Source organism: Triticum aestivum, chromosome 3D, assembly GCF_018294505.1.
Source record: "Triticum aestivum cultivar Chinese Spring chromosome 3D, IWGSC CS RefSeq v2.1, whole genome shotgun sequence".
Lineage (NCBI taxonomy): Eukaryota > Viridiplantae > Streptophyta > Magnoliopsida > Poales > Poaceae > Triticum > Triticum aestivum.
The window spans coordinates 22,960,508-22,966,632 of record NC_057802.1 but is presented as its reverse complement, the minus strand read 5'-3'; positions in this window follow the sequence as shown (position 1 = coordinate 22,966,632).

The window sequence follows — 6,125 nt, the reverse complement described above, 5'->3', positions numbered from 1 at the left end:
GTGGACTACACCCTCTCGGTGTCGAATAATGCCCTAGACCGCCGGGGCCACCGGATGGGTGCTCGATATGGAGACCGCCCGGGGGGGAGGGCACCCCTACATGCATGTGGCCCATGCATATGCATCGAGGGGTGGTGTGCTATTTGAATAAGCAACGCACGTCCTTGACGTGGCACGTGCCTCACAAACCACACACACGGGCGGGAACGTCGAGGACCGGCTGCGTTCTTCCCCGAGACAGAGTCTTCGGTGGGTGATCCGGTGATAGAACGGGCCTAGACTTGGTCTGTCATCTCGCGATGACATGCACTAACATGAAGAAGCAGTTATTCCCCGTGGCCTACCCCCTCTAGGTGCCGAACAACGCCCTAGACCGCCGGGGCCACCGGAGGGGTGCCGGTCTCTAGAACTGGACGAGGCCCATCCGAAGAAGAAAACACAAGACGGTAATTATGATGTGCTAAGGTTGTTTGCCAAGCATGGAAGAAAACAACAAAAAAAAGTATAATACATATTATCGAGAATGCACAAGAAGGAAAGAGACCTAGGTTAGATGCTTTACCGAGAGCGCCTCTTAGAAAAGGTGGCCATTGCCGAGAGCCGAGAATAGACCCTCGGTAACCACTGCTATAATTTTTTCCCTTCTCTTTTTGTTTTTGTTTTGCACTATGTTTTTTGTATCTCATATTTCATATGCTTTGACGACCAAAGTTTGTAAATTCCATGACTTTTGATGAATTTTTTCGATAAAAGACTTTTGATGCACTCATATATATATATATATATATATATATATATATATATATATATATATATATATATATATATATATATATATATATATATATATATGCTTTTTGGGTTAGATTTGTTCAAAACTCAACTTTAAAGAGTGTAAAGTAAAAAACATGAGATGGTGATGACACAGTAGTAGACGTTCTGCGGTAACGATGCGGCGTGAATATTATTAAATACTCGGAGCACGATAAAATCATGACTTTTTTACACGACGTGGGCACATGTGCTATAGGACTGATGGTAATTTTTCATAATTTTTGGTGATGGAGAAGTATCTGAACACTTCCCTCTCCGCGGATTGCTCTTCGCGTGTCTACGACTGTGGCCGCCGGCCTCCGGGGCTAGCACATGCCGCCAAATCTTGTGTAGGCGACCTCTCACAAGTCTGGAAGTGTTGTGGCAGTTGCAAACGCCCGGCGCGCATCTCCGGGGTGTGCCCCCCTCACGGACGGCGCCGCCGCCGGGACCTGGAGGGGGGAAACGGACGCGTCGAGTCTACACGGATGGGATCTTGCTGTGGCTTTGGCCCGGATGTTGCTTCAAAGTGTTCCTATGAGCTGACCTAACACAACCGGGTGGAGAGTTCCATTGGTCAAAGCCCGTTCGTGCAAAGTCAAAGGGCTAGATCCCGTGGTCAAACACTACAGGGTTAGGCGGGACGGGGGCCCTCGGGGGGTAGCGCTGCCACCGGAGCATCGCACCGGGCCCTCATACATGTCGTACAGTGTGGTGGCATGTCCGAAGAGGCGGCACGTGTCTCCGGGGTGTGGCCCCCCTCACGGACGGCGATGACACAGTAGTAGACGTTCTGCGGTAACGATGCGGCATGAATATTATTAAATACTCGGAGCACGATAAAATCATGACTTTTTTACACGACGTGGGCACATGTGCTATAGGACGGATGGTAATTTTTCATAATTTTTGGTGATGGAGAAGTATCTTAACACTTCCCTCTCCGCGGATTGCTCTTCGCGTGTCTACGACTGTGGCCGTCGGCCTCCGGGGGCTAGCACATGCCGCCAAATCTTGCGTAGGCGGCCTCTCACAAGTTTGGAAGTGTTGTGGCGGTTGCGAATGCCCGGCACGCATCTCCGAGGTGTGCCCCCCTCACGGACGGCGCCGCCGCCGGCACCTGGAGGGGGGAAACGGACGCGTTGGGTCTACACGGATGGGACCTTGCTGTGGCTTTGGCCCAGATGTTGCTCCAAAGTGCTCCTATGAGCTAACCTAACACAACCGGGTCGAGATTTCCACTGGTCAAAGCCCGTCCGTGCAAAGTCAAAGGGCTAGATCCCGTGGTCAAATGCTACAGGGTTAGGCGGGACGGGGGCCCTGAGGGGTAGCGATTCCACCGGAGCATCGCACCGGGCCCTCATACATGCCGTACGGTGTGGTTGCATGTACGAAGAGGCGGCACGCGTCTCCGGGGTGTGGCGCCCATCACGGACGGCGATGACACAGTAGTGGACGTTCTGCGGTAACGATGCGGCGTGAATATTATTAAATACTCGGAGCACGATAAAATCATGACTTTTTTACACGACGTGGGCACATGTGCTATAGGACTGATGGTAATTTTTCATAATTTTTGGTGATGGAGAAGTATCTGAACACTTCCCTCTCCGCGGATTGCTCTTCGTGTGTCTACGACTGTGGCCGCCGGCCTCCGGGGGCTAGCACATGCCGCCAAATCTTGCGTAGGCGGCCTCTCACAAGTCTGGAAGTGTTGTGGCGGTTGCAAACGCCCGGCACGCGTCTCCGGAGTGTGCCCCCCTCACGGACGGCGCCGCCGCCGACACCTGGAAGGGGGAAACGGACGCGTCGGGTCTACACGGATGGGATCTTGCCGTGGCTTTGGCCCGGATGTTGCTCCAAAGTGTTCCTATGAGCTGACCTAACACAACCGGGTGGAGATTTCCACTGGTCAAAGCCCGTCCGTGCAAAGTCAAAGGGCTAGATCCCGTGGTCAAACGCTACAGGGTTAGGCGGGACGGGGGCCTGGGGGGTAGCGATTCCACCGGAGCATCGCACCGGGCCCTCATACAAGTCATACGGTGTGGTGGCATGTCCGAAGAGGCGGCACGCGTCTCCGGGGTGTGGCCCCCCTTACGGACGGCGATGACACAGTAGTAGACGTTCTGCGGTAACGATGCGGCATGAATATTATTAAATACTCGGAGCACGATAAAATCATGACTTTTTTACACGACGTGGGCACATGTGCTATAGGACTGATGGTAATTTTTCATAATTTTTGTTGATGGAGAAGTATCTGAACACTTCCCTCTCCGCGGATTGCTCTTCGCGTGTCTACGACTGTGGCCGGCGCCCTCCGGGGGCTAGCACATGCCGCCAAATCTTGCGTAGGCGGCCTCTCACAAGTCTGGAAGTGTTGTGGCGGTTGCAAACGCCCGGCACGCGTCTCCGGGGTGTGCCCCGCTCACGGACGGTGACGCCGCCGGCACCTGGAGGGGGGAAACGGACGCGTCGGGTCTACACGGATGGGATCTTGCTGTGGCTTTGGCCCGGATGTTGCTCCAAAGTGTTCCTATGAGCTGACCTAACACAACCGGGTGGAGATTTCCACTGGTCAAAGCCCGTCCGTGCAAAGTCAAAAGGCTAGATCCCGTGGTCAAACGCTACAGGGTTAGGCGGGACGGGTGCCCTGGGGGTGTAGCGATTCCACCGGAGCATCGCACCGGGCCCTCATAAATGCCGTACGGTGTGGTTGCATGTACGAAGAGGCGGCACGCGTCTCTGGGGTGCGGCCCCCCTCACGGACGGTGATGACACAGTACTAGACGTTCTGCGATAACGATGCGGCGTGAATATTATTAAATACTCGGAGCACGATAAAATCATGACTTTTTTACACGACGTGGGCACATGTGCTATAGGACTGATGGTAATTTTTCATAATTTTTGGTGATGGAGAAGTATCTGAACACTTCCCTCTCCGCGGATTGCTCTTCGCGTGTCTACGACTGTGGCCGCCGGCCTCCGGGGACTAGCACATGCCGCCAAATCTTGCGTAGGCGGCCTCTCACAAGTCTGGAAGTGTTGTGGAGGTTGCAAGCGCCCGGCACGCGTCTCCGGGGTGTGCCCCCCACACGGACGGCGCCGCCGCCGGCACCTGGAGGGGGGAAACAGACGCGCCGGGTCTACACGGATGGGATCTTGCTGTGGCTTTGGCCCGGATGTTTCTCCAAAGTGTTCCTATGAGCTGACCTAACATAACCGGGTGGAGAGTTCCACTGGTCAAAGCCCGTCCGTGCAAAGTCAAAGGGCTAGATCCCGTGGTCAAACGCTACAGGGTTATGCGGGACGGGGGCCCTGGGGGGTAGCGATTCCACCGGAGCATCGCACCGGGCCCTCATACATGCCGTACGGTGTGGTGGCATGTCCGAAGAGGCGGCACGCGTCTCCGGGGTGTGGCCCCCCTCACGGACGGCGATGACAAAGTAGTAGACGTTCTGCGGTAACGATGCGGCATGAATATTATTAAATACTCGGAGCACGATAAAATCATCACTTTTTTACACGACTTGGGCACATGTGCTATAGGACTGATGGTAATTTTTCATAATTTTTGTTGATGGATAAGTATCTGAACACTTCCCTCTCCGCGGATTGCTCTTCGCGTGTCTCCGACTGTGGCCGGCGCCCTCCGGGGGCTAGCACATGCCGCCAAATCTTGCGTAGGCGGCCTCTCACAAGTTTGGAAGTGTTGTGGAGCTTGCAAACGCCCGGCACGCGTCTCCGGGGTGTGCCCCCCTCACGAACGGCACCGCCGCCGGCACCTGGAGGGGGGAAACGGACGCGTCGGGTCTACACGGATTGGATCTTGCTGTGGCTTTGGCCGGATGTTGCTCCAAAGTGTTCCTATGAGCTGACCTAACACAACCGGGTGGAGAGTTCCACTGGTTAAAGCCCGTCCGTGCAAAGTCAAAGGTTTAGATCCCGTGGTCAAACGCTACAGAGTTAGGCAAGACGGGGGCCCTGGGGGGTAGCAATGCCACCGGAGCATCGCATCGGGCCCTCATACATGCCGTACGGTGTGGTTGCATGTACGAAGAGGCGGCACGCGTCTCCGGGGTGTGGCCCCCCTCACGGACGATGATGACACAGTACTAGACGTTCTGCGGTAACGATGCGGCGTGAATCTTATTAAATACTCGGAGCACGATCAAATCATGACTTTTTTACACGACGTGGGCACATGTGCTATAGGACTGATGGTAATTTTTCATAATTTTTGGTGATGGAGAAGTATCTGAACACTTCCCTCTCCGCGGATTGCTCTTCGCGTGTCTACGACTGTGGCCGGTGGCCTCCGGGGGCTAGCACATGCCGCCAAATCTTGCGTAGGCGGCCTCTCACAAGTCTGGAAGTGTTGTGGAGGTTGCAAATGCCCGGCACGCGTCTCCGGGGTGTGCCCCCCTCGCGGACGGCGCCGCCGCCGACACCGAGTTGTGATGAATTTTTTCAAAACTCAACTTTAAAGAGTGTAAAGTAGAGAACATGAGAAGAAGCAGTTGTTGACTGTGGCCTACCCCCTCTCTCGGTGCCGGTCAACTTTCTAGACCGGCACCGAGAGAGAAATTTAAAGAGTGTAAAGTAAAAAACATGAGAAGAGGCAGTTGTTGACCGTGGCCTACCCCCTCTCTCGGTGCCGGCCAACTTCTTAGACCGGCACCGAGAGAGAACTTTAAAGAGTGTAAAGTAAAAAACATGAGAAGAAGCAGTTGTTGAACGTGGCCTACCCCCTCTCTCGGCGCCGGTCAACTTCCTAGACCGTCGGGGCCACCGGATAGCCCATGCATATACATGCGATGGCCTCCTTTGAGAGCACAAGAAGTTGCGACGTCAACGGAGCAACAGGACCCGCACTTCCTGCACAAACCGGACACATTCCCTCTCGATACCCATAGACTATCTTGAAGAACGGGCCTAGACTTGGTCTGTCATCTCGCGATGACATGCACTAACACGGAGAAGCATTTATTCACCGTGGACTACACCCTCTTGGTGCCGAATAATGCCCTAGCCCACCGGGGCCACCAGATGGGTGCTCGATATAGAGACCGCCCGAGGGGGGAGGGCACCCCTACATGCGTCTGGCCCATGCATATGCATGCAGGGGTGGTGTGCTATTTGAATAAGCAACGCACGTCCTTGACGTGACACGTGCCTCATAAACCACACACACGGGCGGGAACGTCGAGGACCGGCTGCGTCCGTCCCCGAGACAGAATCTTCGGTGGGTGATCCCGTGACAGAACGAGCCTAGACTTGGTCTGTCATCTTGCGATGACATGCACTAA